Source organism: Symphalangus syndactylus, chromosome Y, assembly GCF_028878055.3.
Source record: "Symphalangus syndactylus isolate Jambi chromosome Y, NHGRI_mSymSyn1-v2.1_pri, whole genome shotgun sequence".
Taxonomy (NCBI): domain Eukaryota; kingdom Metazoa; phylum Chordata; class Mammalia; order Primates; family Hylobatidae; genus Symphalangus; species Symphalangus syndactylus.
The window spans coordinates 22,003,212-22,024,572 of record NC_072448.2 but is presented as its reverse complement, the minus strand read 5'-3'; the positions used below and the strand labels follow the sequence as shown (position 1 = coordinate 22,024,572).

At 44.1% G+C, this 21,361-nt stretch overlaps 1 pseudogene; it reads left to right on the top strand.

Annotated features, from left to right (window-relative positions):
* Positions 1-11,645: 11,645 nt before the first annotated feature.
* Positions 11,646-14,207, top strand: LOC129476682 (testis-specific Y-encoded protein 3-like; annotated as a pseudogene).
* The last annotated feature ends 7,154 nt before the right edge of the window (positions 14,208-21,361 follow it).

The window sequence follows — 21,361 nt, the reverse complement described above, 5'->3', positions numbered from 1 at the left end:
TATAGAACATACCTGAGTTTGCACTGGGCGTTCTTGCTTCTTCGGGAAAAGGCCATCAGCCGCAAGTTCAGTGACTTAGTTCTGGGCTCCTATTGCTTTTCATAAGCTCGAGTCTCTGCTTTTCTTCCAGGGCTATTGTATTTTGGTACGTAAAGCTTTGTAGTAGCATATCATGAAGTTAGTTAGTGTAACGCCTCCAACTTTGTGCTTTGTAGTGGATTGCTGTGGGTTTTCAGGATCTTCTGCCATTTCATAGGAAATTTAGGATTCTCAGATTGCTTTTCTAAGAAGAATGGGTCATGGATATTTTTACAGGGGTTGTGTAGGATCTGAGGATCACTCAGGTAGTATTGATGTCAATGCCATTTAGACACTGTGTGTGTTTGTGTGCACATGCTGAGGGCCAAGAGACACTGGGTGTCCTCACCACTAGTGAGGTGGGCCTCAATGTCCAGTGAGATTGCCTTCCTTGAAACACACAGAAAGTCCCCTTCCGTTTTGCCATCTCTTCATATTTCCTCCCCTGTGAACCCTGTGTGGTACTCCAGATTCCCGGTGTGGTGGCCTGCCTTTTTTGGGGGTGGAGGGTTGCTGGCTGAATGAAGATGGCAGAGGGGAGCAAACATGTCAGGGGAGCCTGGGGTTGTCCAAATGTGACTTGGCAGGCCTGGGAGAGCCACTCTGGGAGGATGCAGACCTACACAGGCCTCAGGTGAGCATCTGTGTGGTGGGTGAGAGAGGCCTGGTGGAGCCGAAACTGAACCGCAGGTAGTAGCACACCTCAGGATAGGGAAGGTACCTAGCAAGGAATGATGAGGCAACCATCTCTTGTTCCTGCCTTGTCACCCATTGACCTTAGCTACTGATGCCAATTAAGCGGATTAGGGTTCCCCCATCCTGAAATGTGGGTACTACAGTTCCCTTCGGGGCCTTTCTCCACCATCCCATGATGGCCTGAGTTTGCTTACTGCAGTCTCCTCCCTGAGCCTTGGCTTCTCTATGTGTGTCCTAAATCCAGGACACACAGGCCTCTCAAGCCCCAGCCCTGGGCTGCTTACCTGGCCTTTTCTCTGTTCCCTCTCTGAGGGCCTAACTCCCTTGGGTGGTGCTGCAGGACATTGAGCCACAGGCCCTGGCGGATGATCTCGGGGACTGGGCAAAGTGGTCGTGACAGGTGAGGTTCCGGTTCAAAGCTCATTCGTCTGATGCCAAGGAATGTCAAACAAGTTCCTTTGCCATGATGTCCCATAGCTGCCCCACCTCATCAATCTTGCCATACCCTGGGCAGTCACTGTCAGCCAATGAGCTGAAGAAGCTCAGTTAGGCAGTGCTCTGTGGGATACTGGGGCCTTCACTTCCATGACTCTAGAAGCACTGGACTGCAGTGGAGCCAGTCACCCTGTCTCCTGGAGGGAGAGGAGTCAGGAAGGCTCACGCCAGGCTGAGCTTCCTACGTACTACCCCCTCTACCATGCCGGGAGGTACTCCTCATTGAGGATGCCAACGCAATACTCCTGAGGGATCATTTCATTGCCAAAGTAAACGTCGTGATGAAAGGCAAACTGCTTCCTGCCACTCATACTCAGGATGACTGAGTTCCTCCACCTGCCTGTCCAAGAAGGAGAAAGAGGACAGTCAAGGGACAATTTCATCTAGTTGGGCTGAGGTGGCCCTCCAGCTGGGGTGAAGCATGCATTTCCCCTTCCCAGCTTTCCCACTGAGACAGCCCTGAGCCCCAGGAAGACCTCCACCTAACCAGGACCTTGTCACCCTCCCCTAGACCCAGGCTTCCCATCCGGACCTGCAAATCCAACATGTACCTTTGAAGGACTTCTTCATGCTTTCTGAGCTACTTGCTCTCACCAGAAATAATCAAAATTTTTAAACTGCCCTTCATGCCCAGTTAAATTTTTCACTTTTTTCTACGTCATGTTTTGGATGAGGCATGTATTTTTACATGTATTTTCACCCTTATTGTACCTCTGTGATAAACTGCTTGCTTACATTCACACCATCATTATCTTTCAGTTTTACTTGTCTGTTCCCAAAGATTCCCTGAAACTAAGAATTCTATTGATGCTTGTATCTTTCAGCAACCAATATGTCAGATAACGGTGCACATTACTGTAGAAATCACATATACATGTCCAGAGGGAGATGAAGAAGAAGAAAGCAAGTTTTAAAGTCTATACATTCCTAATAGTGTATCAGGAACTCACAAATAACAGTGAAATCAAAGATTGATGACAGCCAATTCCATTTCATACATCGACTGAAATATGAAGCTTCAAAGGAGAAGAAATTTAAGAACTTTGTGTTTGTAAAAATTTTCCTATATAGATAAAATTATTGGTAACTTTCTCTCACTAGAAAACATAAACAAAAATCCACATTTTGCATATGTGTAAATATACATGTTTTTATTTCTATCAGTGAGGGCATTGAAGCAAGTAATAAATTGAAAGTAGAATAAAATGATATATAGAAAATTCTCAGTCTCAAAATATTCCATTGAGACTATTAATTTTATGAAAACCATAAAGAATGCTTCATGAAACTACATTATACAGTGCCTTTTAGAATTTAACTCACATTTTAAATAATCAACAATTAAAGGAAATTCTTCAACTAAATTTATTATGAATACCGTTATTTTCCTTGAGTAATCCTGTTGAAATTAATTATTTTAAATAAAACATTGAAAACAAATTATGTTGATTGATTTCACTTTTGATTAAATTGTACCTGTGTATTTGTAGTATCATGAAGTATAACTTTCTCCTCACAATCTTTTATAACACCACTGTTACGGTTTTCTCGGACACCAACATTGCGATATCTCACAGCTTCACTGTATACATACATTACATGCCACCAGAGAGTAGGCTTGAAATATATGGAAAAATTATATTTGTGACAAAATTCTAGGAAAGGGAATGGTGAAATGGAAGAATAATTTCTAACTTACTGTCAGTCAATAAATGTGTATATATTTACATATACACACCTATTTCCACACTGTGAGTTTGCCCATCTACAAATACATTTATATGAGATACCCATAATATATGGGTTGTGTAATCTTTTAATTAATCCACAACTGTATATGTGTGAAATTAGATAAGCAGTTCCCCTTTCTTTACTCAATTTGATGGAAAGCCAAAAAAAGCTGTCAGTTCATTTCAATTAATCCCATACTGTTAACTGCTGATAGCTTCATTCTCCTTATTCTCTTTTGGCACCCGGAAAGTTAATTCTCACTCTAATTCATCCCTCACGGTGCGATCCACAAGAGACTGTCATCTTGCTGTGGATTGTGACCTCTGACCCCACCTGTGTCTTCCTAGAGCTGTCCTACCTTTGCATATGTAAGAAACTTCGTACATGGTTAAAAGGATAATAGTTCAGTGAAATGTCAAGCCATGCTATGAAATGTTCCATTGTTTCTATATCTCGAATTGTCCTTTCATGTTCTAGAGGCAAGAAAAACAATTCAATGTGTTTTTTATATCCAGTCCGATGCACTCTTTCTGAGTAATATGCCAAACCCATCCCTTCAAGGCCCTGATATCTAAACATGGCTGGACGTGTCAAAATCTCTTCTCCTTAATGACCGTCATGTTAATCACTGTTGCCCACAACCGGAATTCAACTGTGAAATCCCCTGGTGGAAATTGCTGTAATGGCTCTAACTACCGGAATGACTATTTGTTATCTGAAAATATCTGATGAGCATTCACATACGCTATGTATGACATGAACATATTGTACACTAACAACATACCATCACTGCCAGTAAATAATAGGTATCCCAAAGTTTTGAACCAAACTGAGCTCAGGCGCTCACACAAACCAAGCTTTTTCCTCCACAGATTTCTTTTCATATCAAAGAACCGCAACTGCAGGCCAGGTGGGGTGGCACTCGCCTGAAATTTCTACATTTTGGGAGGCCGAGGTTGGTGGGTCACTTGAGGTGAGGAGTTCGAGACCAGCCTAGGTAACATGGCAAAAACCTGTCTCTACCAAAAACACAATAATTATCCAGGCCTAGTGGCACTTTCCTGTGGTCCCAGCTACTTGGGAGGCTGAGGCAGGAGAACCACCTGAACCTGGGAGGCAGAGGTTGTAAAGATCAGACTACGGCACTCCAGCCAGGATGACACGGAGAGACCATGTCTCAGAAAAGAAAAAAGAAAAGGGAACTCCACTCGTCCACTCGCTTAGGTAAAAACTCCTGGAGTGGGCTGGGCACAGTGGCTCACGCCTGTATTCCCAGCACTTTGGACTTTGGAAGGCTGAGACGGGGGAATCACGAGGTCAGGAGTTGGAGACCAGCCTGGGCAACATGGCGAAGCCTGGCCTCTACTAAAAATAGAAAATATTAGCTGGGCGTGGTGATGCATGCTTGTAATCCCGGCTACTCCAGAGGCGGAACGTGGGAGGCAGAGGATGTGGTGAGCCCAGATGGTGCCACTGCTCTCCAGCCTGGGCTACACAGTGAGAGTACCTTGTGAGAAACAAAGGTGAAGAGAGGAAAAGAAAATTAGAAAAATAACACCCACTGCAAAATTTGCCGCAGAAAAGATCCCAAATTTCTCCAACTTGTAATTCTATCCTGGAAGCCAAGGTTATTTGGGCCCACCGTCCTGTATTAGTTCATTTTCACGCTGCTGATAAAGACATACCTCAAACTGGGAGGAAAAAGGGCTTTAATTGGACTTACAGTTCCACATGGCTGGGGAGGCCGCAGAATCATGGTATAGGAATAAAGGCACTTCTTACATGGCAATGCTAAGAGAGAATAAGGAAGAACCAAAAGTGGAAACCCCTGATTAACCCATCAGATCTCCTGAGACTTTTTCACTATCACACGAGCAGCATGAGAAAAACCAGCCCCCATGATTCAATTACCCCTCCCTGGGTCCCACCGGCAACACGTGGGATGAATTCTGGGAGATAGAGTTGGAGTTGAGGGTTGAATGGAGGCACACCAATCCATGTCACTTCCCAAGCAATTAAAAATTCCAAATTGAAGAAACATTAATTATAGCAAAAAGTGGCAGCCCAAGAAGGAATTATTGGCCTCCTGTCTCAAGAAAGACTGTGGTCAAGGCCTAGGGACTACTTGTGAAAAGAGTTTCATAGCCGACTCTATCCCAGTTGATCTGGATTCCATAGGACTGTGTCTTCACAGTAAGGGTGAGACTGAACTAAATCCATTCCTATTTCCAAGCTCAAGGAACTTTGATCAAAGTCATCTTGGAACTGATCAGAACAAGGAGGCTAACAGAAAAAAATTGTGACCCTGAGAAATCACGGTCAGAGGTTGGCTATCACACAGACTGTCAAGCCAGTTCCAGATTGCATGGGTATTAGAGAAAATCTCAAAATATAAATCTTCGTGTGGGTTTTCGCAGAGTCGCAGGATCTGGCAGAAGCAAATTTCAGTCTAACCCTCAAAGAATCTACATAAACCTTTTTACATTTGGGATTTCATCATTTGTTTCACGAATGAGAATGGACTTCAGTTTTCATATGTTTTTAGACACTCAGTTTATATATTGTTGGCATCAAACTTCTCCTTGCCTCACAGAATAAGTTTAGGACTTTCCCTTTTCTACTTCATAGAATTCTTCATATATATTGAAATGATCTGCCTGGGGAAAACTATGAGCCTAGTGTTTTATCTCTGGGAACAATGCTTTATTTTCTTGAACATTTATGAGACTATTCAGATTAAATATGTCTTCTCGTATGAGTTTTATTAAGCTATAGATACAGCTTAGTATAAACATAAATAGTGATACTCTAAGCTATATATATATCTATTTATATAGGCAGATTATAAAAATCTATTTGATCTGTTTTCATATTTGTAGGATAAAGTGTTAATCATAATTCCTTATTAGCTTCTTAATCTATACTGAATCTATGTTTATGTATCTTTTACATTCTCAGTTTTATTTGTCCTTTCTCCCTTTTTTTTTAAACTTGCCTGAGGTTTCCACCATTTATTATATTTCTCCCACAACCAAAGGTTAGCTTTGTGTGTTTCACTCATTTTCTCTACATTATTATCCCCTCACTGTAGTGTCTGAGATTCGATTGTGTTGTTTCTTTTCTAATTCTTTATTTAAATATTTAATACAAATATTTTATTAAATAAAGATAGTTATTGAAATATCTTTAATTTAATATCTTATTTAAATTCTATATTAAATATCTAAGTACATTAATTTTCAAGTTGTTGTAGAAACATTTGTCTATAAACACCTATTGTAATGTCACTTTTCCTGCTACTCACAAATTTAATCTGTAATATTTGCAGTATCATGAAGTTCTAAGTACATTTAAATTCCTATTGTGTTAATCCATGGATTGCTGAGAAATAGTGGTTATAATTTCGTTGCTTAACTTCCACTTAATTTTATTTTAGCTCGTGTTAACTCAGTTGAAAAGTCTTTTCTGATTTTTTAAATCCCATATCAAGACTTTTCTTCACATCAATTGTTCTATAAATGCTCCCAGCTTGAAGAACACTCTCTTGTAGGCTGCTTCCCTGCAACAGTCTTGACTGGTTGCCCTCTGGACCTGATTCAGTTGTCTCATCCTGGGACTTCCATTCACTACCCTTCTAAGAATTTATCTTGTTCTTTTCTTGTGTGTCATACTGTCTGCATTTCACATGTTTATGTTTCTTTGTTTACTTCTTTCTTTCGGTAGGAACAAAATCTCTACTAGTTTCTTGAGAAAATGTTCACAGGGAGACAATATTTTAGAGTTGTCCTTATGTCTGAACGATGTGTGTGTTCTCCTTGCACATTTAACTTTAGTCTATTTGGAAATAAAACTTACGTCAGAAATCAGTTTCTTTTAGAATTTTCAAATCACACCTCCAAAATCCATTGCCTTCCGCTTTATAGTGGTGGCGTTGAAATTTTTTTATTTTTTTTTAATTTGACATGGAGTTTCACTCCTGTTGCCCAGGATGGAGTGCAATGGCACGATCTCCTCTCATTGCAACCTCCGCCTCCTGGGTTCAAGCGACTCTCCTGCCTCAGCGTCCCGAATAGGTGGAATTACAGGCAGGCACCACCATGACTGGATCATTTTGTATTTTATTGGAGATGGGATTTCTCCATGATGGTCAGGATGGTCTCAAATTCCTGACGTCAGGTGGTCGGCTTGCCCTGGCCTCCCAGAGTGCCCCTTGGCCTCCCAAATTACGCCTTGGCCTCCCAAAGTGCTGGGATTACAGGCATGAGCCACCATGCCTGGCCAGTGTTTATAATTTCAAATCATCTGATTCTTTATCCTTTGTACCTGACCTGTTTTTACCTCTCTGGAGACTTACACAATTTTCTCTTTGTTCTCACTCTTCTCAAATTTTACATTGATATGTCTTGACATGAGTCTATTGTCATCTATTTTCATGCTATTTTGCTAGGTTTGCACCTTTTAAACCTTTTAATCTATAAATAAGCATCTATTAATCTATAAATAAGCATCTTTAAGTACTGAGACTTTTTAATTATTTTGCCAACAATTTATTCCCCTTTGTTTTACTTATTTATTTTATTTCTAGAATTCATATAATTAAAATAACTGGTGGACTTTATCTTGGAGAAGTAGAGAGCACCACACTGATTCTGTTTGTCTCAAACTGTCATAGATCAAGCTTGTCACGTTTTATTATGGAGAAATGATGTATTTCTTGGTATTCACATTATAACCTGAAGAAGGGCAATGACTGCCAAAAATTGAAATGTATGGGTAATAGTCAGAAGATGCAAGCACTGTATTCTCCGGAATTTTCGCATATGAAAACCTTTAAATTCCAGACAAGTTGATTTAAGCTTCAACATTCCCCCAGCTGAAATGAATCCATTTGTGTTATGTTCTGTGATCAGAGGTGAATAAGACATTGTTTCTGCCTTCAGTGATAGCTCAGTCTAAAGGGAGACCAGTAGAAATGATGTAAAAAGACAGATAACGCAGTTCGTGCACGGTGGCTCGCCAGCACTTTGGGAAGGCAAGGTGGGAGGCTCAGGAGATTGAGGCCACCCTGACTGACAAGGTAAAACCCTGTCTCCACAAAACATAAGCCGGCCATGGTGGCAGACACCTGTAGTTCCAACTACTTGGGAGGCTGAGGCAGGACATTTGCTTGAACCTGTGAGGCTGGGGTCGCAGTGAAGCCAGATCAGGCCACTGCACTCCAGCCTAGGCAACACAGCGAGCCTCTGTTTCAAAAAACAAACAAAACAAAAGATCGCTAAAGTGCTATAAAAACTGAGAAAACGGACAGAATATGTGTGACAGATAACTTGTATGGGGCAGTTGGAAATGAGGTCTCAGTGTACGCTTTTAACTGTTTCACATTTGATTATAAAGAGAAGCAGACAAATCTTATTACTTATGGGGTCACAGACACTTTATAAAGGTGATGAAATTTATGATGATTTTTTCAAGAAAAATTTATATAACGTACATATATATTTTGCTTACTAACTCAGAATGTGCGTCATCAAGAGCTCTTGATAGAGGAGAATGAGTAGTAATATTTTAAGCAGAGAAGAGGAGAAGGGGAGTCCAAACAGAGAAAACGGGGCCTGTCCAAGAGCCTGGAGACACAAAACCTTGTATATTATTGGAATCAAGGTGAATATAACATAATTCAGGGTGACCGGAGCATAGCTGGGAGATGAACCAGTCGTGGCGCGGTGGCTCACGCCTGTAATCCTACACTTTGGGAGGCACAGGCGGGCAGATCACCTGAAGTCAGAATTTCCAGACCAGCCTTGCTAAAATGGCAAAACCCCGTCTCTACCGAAAATACAAACATTACCCAGGTGTGCTGTGGGGGTGCCTGTAGTCGTAGCTACTCAGGAGGCTGAGGCTGGAGAATCAGTTCAACTTGAAGAGAAGAGGTTGCAGTGAGCTGAGATCCCACCATGCAACTCCAACCTGGAAGAGAGATTGAAACTCCATCACAAAAATAAATAAAGAAAAAATAAATAAATAAATAAATAAATAAATAAATAAATAAATAATAAGAAAGAAAAAACAGGCTGGGCTCAGTAGCTCACGCCTATAATCCCAGCACTTTTGGAGGCCAAAGTGGGCAGATCACTAGGAGTTGGGAATTCGAGACCAGACTGAGCAACAGAGAGAACACCATCTCTATTAAAAAAAAGAAAAAAAATTACCAAATAAGTTAGGCACCATGGCGGGGGCCTGTAATCCCAGCTACTTGGAAGGCTGAGGCAGCAGGAGAACCGCTTGGACCCGGGAGGTGGAGTTTGCGGTGAGCCGAGATCGCACCATGGCATTCCAGCCTGGGCAACAAGAGCGAAACTCCACTTCAAAAACGAGCAAAACAAAAATGAAAATAGAAGATAAGTATATATCCAGGGATAAAGTGTGAAGAATCTCCAATGTCAGTCATGTACTTTGTTTACTCAGAGACAACACCAGGATTGATTAAAATAATGCACATCATGTCAACTCTTTTCTACATGTTAGCAAATGTAACTGGAACAGCTAGTACCCATGGAATACTATGTCACATTCTGACTGTAGGCTTTCACTGGCATTCCCTGCAGGTGTTGATTGTGGAGTGCTCAAACCTCAAGCTTATAGCTTCACGAAGGAAAAATTACGTTAGAATGAAACAAAAAGCCCCTCAACCACTACATCAATTGTTTTATTCCTGAATAACTTACAGCAGAATGGCAATCGTCAATGAGCAGACGTGCTTCTCCATCACAGATCCAACTTAGATTCACCTGGGGAGTTTACAAAAACCAGACCGCATGTGATAGAAAGAAAGTGTATCTGGGGAGCTGGTGCCTGCCTTGAGGTGGTGGGCAGCCACATGCACCACGAACCCGTCTTCAGTTCCTTGCGTTTCTGGGCTGAGCCTGTCGGAAACAGGCATCGACAGCAGGGGTGGTTTAATGGCTGTCAATGGCATACAGCTTCTCCGTCCTCCAGGGACGTTCCCAGGGAAACGCGTCCTTCGACTATGTGCTGTGCAGGAAGGGATCTTGGCGCCACGATTCTCCCTTGTGAGTGCTGCGCTTGGCTCCCCTTCCCTACCACGTGGTCCCAGGACTGCTACAAGCAAGCTGCTCTCACAGATGCAGGAATGTGGCCTGGGCTCCCACCCTGTCCCCCATCGCCTGCCTCCTGCCTGACCATATGCGCCTCCCACTTGGCTCCTCCCCCTACCCAGCCCTTCTGCCCTGCTGAAGCCGGATGACTATCCTCTGCTGCCAGCCATCCTGAATTGGCAGCTCCAAGGATATGGCTCTGGCCCAGAAGGCGGAGATGCCCTGTGGCCTGGGGCATTCACGGAGCCCAGCTGCGAGTGAAGGACCTCCAGCGAGTCCATTGACGGCCCGGGTGTGCTGGGTCCAGGGCTAGGCTGTGCCCGCTGGCCCTCCTTCTGCCACCCTGCGTTGGTCTCCTACGCAACCACCACCTCCAACTCAGCCATTATGTCTTCCACCGTCAGCACCGCCTCCTCTTCCAAGGCCGCCTCCCTGCTCTGTACCCCGGCCGTCCTCTCCAGCAGAGCCTCCAGCCTGAACACAGTGCCCTCTGCGCTGCTCCCACAGACACCGGCCTGCGCGGCCCAGCCCATGCCCCGCACCGCTAGGCTCTGGGGGCCGGCTCCCCAACAGACCCACTCCCTGAAAGCCCCACGGACGTCGCCCTGCTGGAACCTAGTCCCTCACCTACGCGGAACCAGGTTTCCTGAGGAGCCCCTCTGGGCCCGCAGATCCCGCACTGGCCATAGGTCTCGGGTCCCCAGCAGGCTCAACTGCGAACAGGAACTCAGGAGCCAGAGGCCCAGGCCCTGGGCCTGCAGAGCCCCACCAGCAGTCACCGCAGCCGCTGGGTGTGCAAGGCAGTGCACAACAGCGTGCGTGCAGGCCCTCAATGGCCAACCCTGGCGGCTGGCCTCAAGTGTGCCCAGGGCATAGGACAAGAGGCCCTTTGGAATGCTCGTTGGAGTACGGCATACTCAGGGAGGAAGCATGGTACTCGGAGCCTGTATTGGCCTCGCCCTGCGAGAGTGCGAGCTGAGGTTCTGGCCGCTAGAGCAGATCATTTCCACCTCAGCACAAGCAGGCGACTTTCCTCCAACGTCCCCGCCCCTACTCGCTTTCCCCAGACCACCCCTGCCACCCTCGCCCCAGCAACCAGAGAGAGTTCTCTGGATCTGCAGTATTACTTCCTTAGCATCTACCTGGCCTGCCTAACGAAGACAGATGTTGCATGTGTTCACGACACATCGACGTGTTCATGGCTTGCCACACTCTGGATGTCAGGGCACAGGGCTGCCATGCCCACACTTCCAAAGGCCACGCAGCACGCCTGTGCCCGGACGCCGAGCTACCTACCCGGCACAAGCTCCAAGGGCTTCCCGGAGGAGGCTTGGGGAGGCGAGGCGGCGGGGGGGAAGGGTATGGGCGGAGCGGGGCTGGAGATGCAGTCCCGCCAGTGGCTGTGCCGCCCAGGGAGACACCCACCGCCCTCCCATTGATTGGCCACGATGGCAGGAAGGCGGTCACATCGGGGCGGCTCCCTGCGCCCTTCGCGCGCAGTCCCTTAGGGGGCGCCTGGAAGCCCCGCGCATGCGTCCTGAGGGCCCGCTGACCCACGGGTGCAATAAAGCCCGTGGCAGGGTTCCTGTGGCTTGGGTCCGGCAGCACAGGCCTCGGTCAGTGGGAGTGCGGAGGAGGGCACCGTCTTCAGGATGGAGGCTCTACAGGAGGGGGCGGCCGGGGTGGAGAGTGAGCAGGCGGCTTTGGGGGAGGAGGCGGTGCTGGTGTTGGACGACATCATGGCGGAGGTGGAGGTGGTGGCCCAGGAGGAGGGCCTCGTGGAGCGGCAGGAGGAGGCCCAGCGGGCACAGCCTGGCGCTGGGCCCATGACCCCAGCGTCTGCACTGGAGGAGCTGCTGGCCGTTCAGGTGGAGCTGGAGCCGGTTAATGCCCAAGCCGGGAAGGCCTTTTCTCGGCAGAGGGAAAAGATGGAGCGGAGGCGCAAGCCCCACCTCGACCGCAGAGGCGCTATCATCCAGAGCGTCCCTGGCTTCTGGGCCAATGTTGTATCCTTCTCAGTGTTTCTTCTGCCTTTCCGGTGGAGAGGTGCTCTCGGGGAGGTGTCAGTAACTTATGGGCAGCTCGGCGTCGATGTGACTATTTGGGAAACAGAGGTGAGTTGCCCCGAACAAATGTGGCTGTGGAAAGCCGGAGCAGGCTTGGGTAGTCTTTTCCTGCATGCGGCAGAGAAACCCTTGGTGATGCCGAGCAGCAGACGTTTGGGGCATCTTTTTGAAGAGCAGAAGCGAGTTCAGACCAGAATAGGTTTTTGTGTGAATCAAGCTACTTTGAAGGGAGTGTGATTGCTCCCCCTTGCTAGTCTGCTCTAGGACTGGGCGTCTTCGGCTATAAGCAGATTCTGCCACTCCTCAGACACCAGCAACTCTGCACATCACGCCTCCCCACGTCAGTGCAGTCAGCCTCAGAATTATACCTGCTCTGCGAACCCAAGAGGCCTTAGTTTAGGGGGAGGGGGAGGCGAAAGGAGGTCATACGTGGATGCAGATCTGAGAAATCCCGTACCCCAGCCTCTGGGTGCTCTTAGGCCTTCTTCCCTGTTGCTCGTAGCTTTTCCTTCCATGGCATGTAAAGGCTCTTTGACCTAAATCAGATTGCAAACCACCCCCAGATGTCAGCCCTGATCACTGAGCAAGATGAAGACATGCTGAGCTACATGATCAACTTGGAGGTGAGGCCAGGAAGACTGAGGTTAGAGGGTTTAGCGGGGGAGGGTAAGGGAAATAATTCATTCCTGTAAGCAACAGTGGGCACCTCACCCAAAAAGGTATTTAAGCTTTCTGCACCTTGTCCTGACAGGTGGAAGAAGTGAAGCATCCCGTTCATCTCTGCAAGATCATGTTGTTCTTTCAGAGTAACCCCTATTTCCAGAATAAAGTGATTACCAAGGAATATCTCGTGAACATCACAGGTGCCAGGTGGCTCCCAGGATGGGTAGTGTAAGGAAGATGTGGGTGGATCATTGCCACGGTGATCCAGCCCCCTTCCCACAAAACCTCCTGTCTCTGTAGAATACAGGGCTTCTCATTCCACTCCAGTTCAGTGGTATCCGGATTATGAAGTTGAGGCCTATCGCCGCAGACACCACGACAGCAGCCTTAACTTCTTCAACTGGTTTTCTGACCACAACTTCGCAGGGTCTAATAGGATTGCTGAGGTGGGTCCTCACTGGGAAACATCAGGAATGACCCTGGTGTGTTCCCAGCTGCTTGGGTCACCAGTCTGAGCCCTGATGAGGCCTTTCCCGATTGATTCCCCTGACAGATCCTATGTAAGGACGTGTGGCGCAATCCCCTGCGATACTACCAGAGGATGAAGCCACCTGAAGAGGGAACAGAGATTTCAGGTGAGCCGTTCAGTTGGAACTGGAGCTGTTTGATGCCCAGGAGAAGGGGTGGACACACCTGCCTATTCAGGGAGCCTGGGCGCTCATTTCAGAAATGTAGACGTTGAGGCTCCTTTCCTACATGTAGAAATTCCTTGAGAGGAAGACAGAGAGCGACAGAATCCAGGACATTCACGGCATTGGGCTGCAAAAGGCACATTTAGAGACTGCACTGCAAAGCAGGTTATAGCTGTGGAGTCTTAAGCCCAGGGGAGCGTAGTCCATTTCCAGAATCACTGAGAAGTAAAGCTGAAAATCATTCACTTCAATATGTGGCCCTTGATTCCATGGCTATCAACCCCACCAGCACTCATCCAACAAACCCCATAAGATTGGGCTCCCTCAATGTGCCTCGTGGTCATCCTTGCCCCAGACCACAAAGGACTCTTTAGATTGATGGAATTCCTTAAGCTATTGCCCCATGAGATTTCTGTGTGCTTTTAGTGTACAATGCATCTTGTTAGCCGACTCCCCTCACAGAGAATACTGGGAAAGGGAAAGGTATTGCAGAGAACAATTGGTAACACATGGTAGGAGGAAGTTTAAGCGATCACAAATAGGGAAGGGATATCCTTTTCTCAGCGGGCCCTACAATTGAAACATTTCAAAGTATGGCTCAGAGAAGTGCATTTTGACATGCATTTGTGTTTCTCTAGGGGACTCCCAGATGCTGAGTTGAATATGATGGAGCATCGGACTTTACCTAAAACAGCAGAACTCCTGAAAACTTACTACTGTATGCAGGATGTCAGTAATCACGGTCTTATGCACGGGAACTAAAGGAAAAACAGATCCAGTCACAAAAAATCAGACAGGCAGGGGGGTAAACTTGGATTGTATGGAGTGAAAAATAAACATTCTCAAGGATGTGTGACTCTGTGTTTGTGTGTGTGTGTGTGTGTGTGTGTGTGTGTTTGTGTGTGTGTGTGTGTTTTTCCCCTGGATTCAGGTGTCATAAGGAATTGATCAATCAGTATGCTTTATTTTCTTCATGGAAATGACCAGTGTGTGTTGGAGCTTGGCCTCTAAATTTGTAGAGTGAATGGGTGTGGAATGTGTTGGGATTCTTTCTACAGGACATAGTTCGGGAGGTAAAAGCAAAAGACAGCTTGGTTGGAGGCTTGCTTCGTCCTGTAGAAGCAGAGGTAATTCAAGGAAAGGGGTTAATGGGCACTAAGGTTTCCAGGGCCCGGTTTGCTGGGATCTCCAAAATCCTTCATTTTGGGTATCATCATACAGAATAGATAAGCAGAGGATGATGGAAATCTTAAAGTTCACTTTCGTGTTGAACCGACATGTTCTTTTAAAGGTGAACGCATAATCCTTTTCTGGGACAATGAGCCTCTCAGGACTTCTCACGCCTCATGGTGAAAAGAAATGGGCATGTAAGGTGTATGGATGGACTGTGGGAAAGGTGACGGAGGTATGTGGGAAGGCATTCAGGATATGCTTTTTGGCATAGATGACTAAGGGAAAAGAGAATCTTGCAGAAGTGAGGGGAAAGGGGTTGGATTTGCGGAATATAAGATTGCTGGAGAATCCACGCATGGACTGTCTTGTCACTTGATGACCGAGGATATTGACATTCTTGTTGATGTTTACATCTTTATTTGGGTTAAGCTTTCCTCCCAGATTGTGTGTTAGGTGAGGATCCAATAGTGTATGTCGCTAACAACATTACGAGTGCATTTTGTGCTCTTGCAAACTCTAGTGAGGCTCTATTCTCCCCAGTGTTTGGCACTGCAGATTGTTTCTGTAGCCCACGGCCCCTTAATTTTCTGTGGCCTTTGCAGCACACTTTGCCTAAGGTTAATAATGTAAAGTAATATAGTTTTAGAGTATATGTTTCAAGCCTCACACAGGAGGACAAAACATACTGTTTTCATTCACGAGTGGGTGCCTGCTTCCCAGGAAGACCCACTGGTGTGTGTATCTGTGCACAAGACGAGGGGTCGCCTCTGTCACGGATGGGGGAGTAGGATTTCGGTGTCGGGGGCAGAACTTTCTTCCCTGTTGCCAGATAAAACAGTTCCAACGTAAGCATCCATGTTGGCCACACACTAGTAGAGTGCTAACATTCCTGTCCCTTATGGACTGTGGTCAGCACGGCTTCTGTGAGAAGAGCTGTGTTGTTTCAGGGAAGAGGGTTCGACAGTCAAAGTTCATGAATCTCTTGTGCTGCCTTCAATACGCATTCCACACCTCCTGCTCGGTATCAGCAGTGGAGCTTTGAAAATCTATACGCCGGTTTTGCCCCTGCTCCTATGGGGACAGCTGAAGCTCTGGAGCGGGAGTCCTGTCTTTCTCTGACTACTGTCCCCATGACCTACAAACAGGAGGAACAGGTTTTCTCAGCAAATTATTCTGAAAACAGTGGGAAACCTTTGGCCCCCTCAAGCTGCCCTCTACCTTACTGTGTGCCGGTCAAATGCACTGTGGTCCAGTACAGTATCCCTATAGTGGGAATGGGGCAACAGATTGCTGTGTGCACTCAGGGTAACTCCAGAGGCGGAACGTGGGAGGCAGAGGTTGTCGTGAGCCCAGATGGTGCCACTGCTCTCCAGCCTGGGCTACACAGTGAGAGTACCTTGTGAGAAACAAAGGTGAAGAGAGGAAAAAAAAATTAGAAAAATAACACCCACTGCAAAATTTGCCGCAGAAAAGATCCCAAATTTCTCCAACTTGTAATTCTATCCTGGACGCCAAGGTTATTTGGGCCCACTGTCCTGTCCTGTATTAGTTCATTTTCACGGTGCTGATAAAGACATACCTCAAACTGGGAGGAAAAGGAGCTTTAATTGGACTTACAGTTCCACCTGGCTGGGGAGGCCGCAGAATTATGGTGTAGGAATAAAGACACTTCTTACATGGCAATGCTAAGAGAGAATAAGGAAGAACCAAAAGTGGAAACCCCTGATTAATCCATCAGATCTCCTGAGACTTTTTCACTATCACAAGAGCAGCATGAGAAAGACCAGCCCCCATGATTCAATTACCGCCCCCCCCGGGTCCCACCGGCAACACGTGGGATGAATTCTGGGAGAAACACTTGAAGTTGAGGGTTGAATGGAGGCACACCAATCCATGTCACTTCCCAAACAATTAAAAATTCCAAATTGAAGAAACACTAATTATCGCAAAAAGTGTTGGCCCAAGAAGGAACTATTAGCCTCATGTCTCAAGAAAGACTGTAGTCAAGGCCTAGGGACTACTTATGAAAAGAGTTTCATAGCCGACTCTATCCCAATTGATCTGGATTCCATAGGACTGTGTCTTCACAGTAAGGGTGAGACTGAACTAAACCCATTCCTATTTCCAAGCTCAAGGAATTTTGTCAAAGTCATCTTGGAACTGATCAGAACAAGGAGGCTAACAGAAAAAATTTGTGACCCTGAGAAGTCATTGTCACAGGTTGGCTATCACACAGACTGTCAAGCCAGTTCCATATTGCATGGGTATTAGAGAAAATCTCAAAACATAAATCTATGTGTGGGTTTTCGCAGAGTCGCAGGATCTGGCAGAAGCAAATTTCATTCTAACCCTCAAAGAATCCACATAAACCTTTTCACATTTGGGATTTTATCATTTGTTTCACGAATGAGAATGGACTATAGTTTTCATATGTTTTTATACACTCAGTTTATATATTGTTGACATCAAACTTCTCCTTTCCTCACAGAATAAGTTTAGGATTATCCCTTTTTTACTTGATAGAATTCTTCATATATATTGAAATGCTCTGCCTGGGGAAAACTCTGAGCCTAGTGTTTTATCTCTGGGAACAATGCTTTATTTCCTTGAACATCTATGAGACTATTCAGATTAAATATGTCTTCTTGTATGAGTTTTACTAATCTATAGATACAGCTTAGTATATCCATAAATAGTGACATTCTAAGCTATATATATATGTCTATTTATATAGGCAGATTATAAAAATCTATTTGATCTGTTTTCATATTTGTAGGATAAAGTGTTAATCATAATTCCTTATTAGCTTCTTAATCTATACTGAATCTATGTTTATGTATCTTTTACATTCTCAGTTTTATTTGTCCTTTCTCCCTTTTTTTCTAAACTTGCCTGAGGTTTCCACCATTTATTATATTTCTCCCACAACCAAAGGTTAGCTTTGTGTGTTTCACTCATTTTCTCTACATTATTATCCCCTCACTGTAGTGTCTGAGATTCGATTGTGTTGTTTCTTTTCTAATTCTTTATTTAAATATTTAATACAAATATTTTATTAAATAAAGATATTTATTGAAATATCTTTAATTTACTATCTTATTTAGATTCTATATTAAATATCTAAGTACATTAATTTTCAAGTTGTCGTAGAAACATTTGTCTATAAACACCTATTGTAATGTCATTTTTCCTGCTACTCACAAATTTAATCTGTAATATTTGCAGTATCATGAAGTTCTAAGTACATTTAAATTCCTATTGTGTTAATCCATGGATTGCTGAGAAATAGTGGTTATAATTTCGTTGCTTAACTTGCACTTAATTTTATTTTAGCTCGTGTTAACTCAGTTGAAAAGTCTTTTCTGATTTTTTAAATCCCATATCAAGACTTTTCTTCACATCAATTGTTCTATAAATGCTCCCAGCTTGAAGAACACTCTCTTGTAGGCTGCTTCCCTGCAACAGTCTTGACTGGTTGCCCTCTGGACCTGATTCAGTTGTCTCATCCTGGGACTTCCATTCACTACCCTTCTAAGAATTTATCTTGTTCTTTTCTTGTGTGTCATACTGTCTGCATTTCACATGTTTATGTTTCTTTGTTTACTTCTTTCTTTCGGTAGGAACAAAATCTCTACTAGTTTCTTGAGAAAATGTTCACAGGGAGACAATATTTTAGAGTTGTCATTATGTCTGAGAAATGTATGTGTTCTCGTTGCACATTTAATCTTAGTCTATTTGGAAATAAAAACTTATGTCAGAAATCAGTTTCTTTTAGAATTTTCAAATCACACCTACAAAATCCATTGCTTTCTGCTTTACAGTGGTGGCGTTGAAATTTTTTTTTTTTTTAATTTGACATGGAGTTTCGCTCCTGTTGCCCAGGATGGAGTGCAATGGCACGATCTCCTCTCATTGCAACCTCCGCCTCCTGGGTTCAAGCGACTCTCCTGCCTCAGCCTCCCGAGTAGGTGGAATTACAGGCAGGCACCACCATGACTGGATCATTTTGTATTTTATTAGAGATGGGATTTCTCCATGTTGGTCAGGATGGTCTCAAATTCCTGATGTCAGGTGGTTGGCCTGCCTTGGCCACCCAAAGTGGCCCTTGGCCTCCCAAATTACTCCTTGGTCTCCCAAAGTCCTGGGATTACCACCCTCACCAGTTTCAAAGGCCTATCCTCCCAACTTTTCAGAGAGCCCACAGCATTTACAATAAACATATCTCTCTGCACAACAGATAATAGCTGCTTCAACTGTTCTCTGTCAGCCTGAATGTTGATTAAGACCTCAGTAATCACACTCCACTCTGCACAAATCTAAAATCATAAATGCAGATTAATTTATTAGAACAGAAGGAAAGAATTGAAAGAAAAGGCTGTCTTGCTCATTTGGATATTTGTATTTTTAAGCTGTTCAAACATCATAGTATTTTCTCAGCACTCTTAAAGAGACAGTTAAATATTGTATCTTATAAGATATTTAAAAAGATGACTTATGTCGTAACAGGTGCACTCTAAACACGAGAAATATCACTGGCTCATGGAGACCTCTGATCTGCAGGCATATGATTGATGAAGGCTTTCTAATTCCAACAGCATGGGTCTGCCACAAAGTTTATTTTACTCCAAGGCCCACTTTATTGAATTCACTGCCTGTCCTAATTCTATAGATTTCTGATTAGCTGACTTCAAAACTGATGTTTGTAGAAGGAAATTGTTTTCTGACATGCTAACATTTTAAAGCTAATCCTTTTTTTTAAATAAGCAATTGAGTTTGCAGCATTCTCCTCCTGAGATGTTTTATTAGTGTTTGTACTTTAATCTGGTACATGTCTTTTGGCATCACTCCAACGGCTGGTCCAATTATAAAAATAGAATCAATTAGATTCACTGTGATGTCTGATATAAGCATTCCAAGCTTAGCTTTTAAAACAAAATGGTAGACTTGGCTCTTTCCTGAGTCCTGCAAAGAAAATGTGTTTCTTCTGTAGGGCTTTCTTTACTGTATATTTTTGAGATTTTGTTCCCACTCTTCACATGTCCAAATCCACAATCTCCTAAACAGCTTTTATTGAGAACCACAACCTCATCTCCGCCTTTTTCAAAGCAGTTAAGTCCATCTAGCTGGACGGCCCAAATACAGTTTATTTTCCTCTTTAAAATCTCTCTCCAGTGCTTTCTACAGTACTGCCAATTAAGAGGGCCTTAATAAATCTTCCTTAAATGACAGTGAACAGGCAACCTACAAAATGAGAGAAAATTTTCGCAACCTACTCATCTGACAAAGGGCTAATATCCAGAATCTACAATGAACTCAAAACAAATTTACAAGAAAAAAACAAACAACCCCATCAAAAAGTGGGTGAAGGACATGAACAGACACTTCTCAAAAGAAGACATTTACGCAGCAAAAAAACACATGAAAAAATGCTCATCATCACTGGCCATCAGAGAAATGCAAATCAACACCACAATGAGATACCATCTCACACCAGTTAGAATGGCGATCATTAAAAGTCAGGAAACAACAGATGCTGGAGAGGATGTGGAGAAATAGGAACACTTTTACAGTGTTGGTGGGACTGTAAACTGGTTCAACCATTGTGGAAGTCAGGGTGGCATTTCCTCAGGTATCTAGAACTAGAAATACCATTTGACCCAGCCATCCCATTACTGGGTATATACCCAAAGGACTACAAGTCATGCTGCTATAAAGACACATGCACATGTATGTTTATTTTGGCACTATTCACAACAGCAAAGACTTGGAACCAACCCAAATGTCCAACAACGATAGACTGGATTAAGAAAATGTGGCACATATACACCATGGAATACTATGCAGCCGTAAAAAATGATGAGTTCATGTCCTTTGTAGGGACATGGATGAAGCTGGAAACCACCATTCTCAGCAAACTATCGCAAGGACAAAAAACCAAACACCACATGTTCTCACTCCTAGGTGGGAATTGAACAATGGGAAAAGATGGACACAGAAAAGGGAACATCACACACTGGGGCCTGTTGTGGGGTGGGGGGAGGGGGGAGGGATAGCATTAGGAGATATACCTAATGCTAAATGACCAGTTAATGGGTGCAGCACACCAACATGGCACATACATACATATGTAACAAACCTGCACATTGTGCACATGTACCCTAAAACTTAAAGTATAATAATAATAAAATAAAAACTACAGGTTGAATGAATTTGTCCTCTCTTCTCTTTTCTCTGACTTGCAGTAAGATAAATTTCATTTTTCCAATACTAAACCTGGTCAGTGATGTAAAATTTATCTGGTTCTTTCCCCTCATGCCTTCTTTAAGACCTTGATTCATCATGTACTTCTTCTTAGTCTGTCTTTGGTCTTCCTTTCTTCATTGGCCACTGAGTGGCTTCTTAATAACACAAATATCTCAATGCTGTTAAAAGGCCTGAAGGGAATGGTGATTTGAACAAGGCATCTGCATTGGAATACTAGTTTGGTTGGCCATACTCTGTTGCTTTATATCTGCATGCCGGAAATAAAACTATACACTTGTGTGCTTTCCATATCTGAGTTTTATCTCAAAATAAAAAGGTAAAAATAAAAACAAACAAAAAGGAAACACATCGAGGACAAGAGATTGATTATGTCTGACACAAACTAAAA